General features: G+C 38.1%; 1 pseudogene; it reads right to left on the reverse strand.

Annotated features, from left to right (window-relative positions):
- Window positions 1-520: 520 nt before the first annotated feature.
- LOC138144363 (zinc finger HIT domain-containing protein 1 pseudogene) lies at window positions 521-993 on the reverse strand (annotated as a pseudogene).
- Window positions 994-4151: the final 3158 nt, after the last annotated feature.

Raw genomic sequence — 4151 nt, forward strand, 5'->3', positions numbered from 1 at the left:
TTTTATCTTTCTTGTTGGAAAAGAAACAGGATTAAGAGAAACACCTTTTCAGACATGGCAAAGGTTTGGATCTGCTTTGCCTGATTGTACTTATTTATTGCATTAGTTGTTTTTTTTTTTAATGGGAGGGATTTAGAAGGAGGAAGTGAACTAGCAATAGATATACCAAAAAATGACGAAAGATCACTACAGCTTTTTAAAAATGCAAAGAAGTCTCAGAAGGAGAGACAAGCAGGACAGCTCTGAAATTAACATGTTGGATTTATATTCTATTTAAAGGATGCAAAATGTATATAAGAATTTTATGTATTAATCATCTTTTGTGACTTCAGTGTATTTGGAAATGCTGGTTTTGATGATATTTGTGGGCTACAGAATTACAAAATAAATTTTTTTTTAAAAGAAAAGAGAGATTGAGGAATAGTCCTATCTAGGAAGCTGTAAGGTCCCAACACTTTCATCTTTTCTCTCTGGAAAAAAACAAGGCAGGGTTTTCTTCCCTTGGGGAAAGGTCCCAGACTTACACTGTCCACTTCAAACACCGAGTCTCTTAATGTGTGCCAAGGCAGCAGGTAGTACAGTATGTAGCTCCACAGCTGACACAAGTATAAGGAGAAGGAAAGCCATGCACTGCACAGGAGGGGTGCTGGGGCAGGCTAGAGAGCCCTGCACAGGTGTGAGATAGGGCCCTCAGTCACACTTAAATTCTGGTCTTCCAGAAGGGCCTGGAAGTTCTTTCGAAAACCTAGTTTAAAATGATCCCTAGTTTTTTTCTTCTTCTTTCCGGTGTCGGCATCATCCTCCAACTGCGGCAGCCTCTTGCCTAGCTGGGGAAGGCTGGCGTGGGGATCCCCCTGGAAATTGTCATTCTCCAAGGCCTCCGAACGTCGGTTGATTCGTTGCTGCCGGGCTGCCCAGTCCAGCACGCGCCGCCGCCTGGGGTCCTGGGACAGCACCGAAGTTTTCTTCTCCACCATTCTAGCTAATCCAGCCCACAAACACCTGCACGCGAAGTCACGGACGCTAGCAAAGAAGTTTTGGAACTTTAAGATCACAGCTGCTTCCCGATAACTAGAATTATAATACTGCCTGAAGTAATTTACAAATTCTGCCATAGTGATCAAACTACCAAAAAATTATTTTAAAGAGTCAGATGAAATTATAACAGAACTTATCTGGAGGAACAAAAAATAAAAAGAAATCTCATGGGAAACAATGAAAAATTGGGAAAGAAGGGGGCTTAGCAGTACCAGATCTCAGACAAGACTACAAAGGAATAACCATCATAACTATTTGGGGCTTGTAGAAAAGTTAAACAGTGGTCCAGGTTAGATATACAAGATCCAGAGGCAATTGAAATAAGTAACATAGTGTTAAACATACCCAAGGACAATTACTGAGTAAGGTCTCACTATTCAACAAAATTTTCTAGGAAAATTGGAAAGCAGTGTGAGAGGAATTATGATAAGATCAACCTCTCATAATGTATGCTACAATATACTTCAAATGGATACCTAACCAAGATACATAAGGTCATATCATAAGCAAATTACAGGGGATTGAAAGGTGATAGCTCTCACCACTATGTGTTGGGAAAGAGTATTTGAATAAATAAGGAATAAAAAAGAGCTTATGAGAGAAAATGGACATTTTTAACCATGGAAAGTTAAAAATTATTTTGAACAAACAAAAGCAAGTTACAGTTAGAATTGGGGGGGGAATAGTTAACTGGAAAAATAATTTTTGCAACAGATTTCATGATAAAAGTCTGATATCTAGATATAGAAGGAATTGATACAAACATATCAAAATAAGAATTATTTTTCCACTAGATGGTCAAAGGATAGGAACATGCAATTCTCAAGTGAAGAGATCTGAACTCCCAACAACCACATGAAAAATGGTCTGAATTATTAATAAGAAAAAGGCTAATTAAAACTACTTTTCAGCTCTATCTCACACCCATCATATTGCCAAAGATGACCAAAAAAGAAAATGACAATAGTGGGAGGAGCTGTGAGAGCACAGGCTGTCTAATACATTGTTGATAGAGCTGTAAATAGTCATTTTAGGAAGCAATTTGTAACTATACCCCAAAAGTTACTACATTATGCAAACCTTTTGACTCAGTAATGCCACTATTAGTCATATATGCCAAAAAGATCAAAGAAAGGAAAAGTACACACATATACAAAAATACTTATTGCTGTTCTTTTTGTTCTAGAAAATAACTGGAAACCATGTATAACCATCATTTGTGCTTGAACAAATAATCTATAAGAGGGGTACTGGACTAGAACTATATCTTCCCTCCCTTCCCCAAATATTGCTGATCATGAGGTATAAGTCTGTTTCAGAACAAAAGCTTTTTCCATTGTCTTTAGCCTTTAGTTTACAGTTGCCAGTTTGGCTCTTTCCCACCAATGATGATTGTATAAAAGACCTTCACAAATATAGGAATAGAAAGTAAGCTCACTTATTCAAGCAAAACAACAAACAGATATAGAAAAAGTTCTATAGATTATAACATATCAGAAAATACATGATAATAAATGAATTTTCCAGTTGGGATTCAGATATCTCAGATGAAACCAACAGGGATTTCCAAATCTTATTCAAAGGGAAATTCTCTCTCCAAAGTGTCAAGGGAGATTGACCAGAAATTAGGGCATTTGAGGAGCTATTTGCCCCCACATATCTGAAGCTTTCAAAGTTTCTTTCTCTACACCAAACAATGCCTGGAACCATACATGGTTCTCCAATCAGCATTTTTGGAACCAACTCTTCTCCTAATACAGAATTATTTCAGTATTTTATATCATTAGAAGTCACATCTGAGGTAAACAAATGCCCCCCAGGAGTGACTAGAAGCTTAGGTTATACTTTTATCTAGGTGCTAATCTCAGTGGCTCCTACACTGCCAAAAAGTTAAGTTCTGAAGGTATATTCTTACTATTAGTGCCCTGGACAAAGCCCTGAATGCCCTACCCTTGTTCCAGCTCTGGGAGATACACACTGTCCAGGCAATGGAGAAAAGAGAAGATAAAAGACAATTGATTCTTCATAAGCAGAAATGAAGTAGAAAACAGAGATGTTTGAGTGGACCAAGAAGGGGATATTTCAGTCACCTGAAAAGGCCTTTTGTATGTAGAGGAGGGCTGTGGGAACCTGTTATAAATCTGAAGATGGCTTATGTAAGCCAGGAGTTCAAGATGCTTTGGAGGTGGGAAAAAGTTATAACCCTGTCAGCTGAGATTTCCTGTGTAATTGCTCTAAAGTCCATGTGCTCAAGGCTAGTAGCTAGGGAAGAAGTGACTGCTGGAGGGAACCAAATATTAGCAAGCAATGAAGCAGAGATGAATATGGCAAAGGACTTATAATACCTTCTAAAAATGGTAGTGGTGGCAAGCAAGAGTGGAGCAGTGAAATAATGTCAAAAGAAAGAAAGAAAGGAAGGAAGGAAGGAAGGAAGGAAGGAAGAAAGAAAGAAAGAAAGAAAGAAAGAAAGAAAGAAAGAAAGGAAGGAAGGAAGGAAGGAAGGAAGGAAGGAAGGAAGGAAGGAAGGAAGGAAGGAAGGAAGGAAGGAAGGAAGGAAGGAAGGAAGGAAAGAAGGAAGGAAGGAAGGAAGGAAGGAAGGAAGGAAGGTAAAATGAGACATTGGATTAGACAGCCTTTGATATATCTTATAACTCCATATTTTTGATTCCATGATCCTCTTTAGTCCTTCCACACTGTACTAAAAACAACCACATTACATCAGGCCTCTACTAAATGACCATTTCTTCTTAGTAGGCCTGCAGAGTTTTTGCTCACTGGTATAGCCTTTGAGAGCCCAGGTACCTCCAGGCTACAATGAGATTTCAGAAGAGTACTTTTTTAAAAGGACACCATTCTAGGAAAATGTCTGTCCCACACACCAAACAAAATATTAGATTTAGAAAAGAAATTTTTCATTAAGAAAGAAAAGATCAGAGGTGAAAATTTTCACAAATGCAAAAATAAATGCTAGCCACTTTACTCTCAGCCTGAGCAAAATGAGCTTCCTAAAGCAGTCAGTGCTACAGGTCAGTGCCACATCTCTCTGGATTTTTTGGCATTTAACTAGATGCAAAATGTCAGCTTAGAAAATTACTTATTCAATGCAAATATTA

Source organism: Petaurus breviceps, unplaced genomic scaffold (genome assembly GCF_028583685.1).
Source record: "Petaurus breviceps papuanus isolate PSGF00001 unplaced genomic scaffold, PetGlider_PUasm1.0 90700, whole genome shotgun sequence".
In the NCBI taxonomy this organism is placed as follows: domain Eukaryota; kingdom Metazoa; phylum Chordata; class Mammalia; order Diprotodontia; family Petauridae; genus Petaurus; species Petaurus breviceps.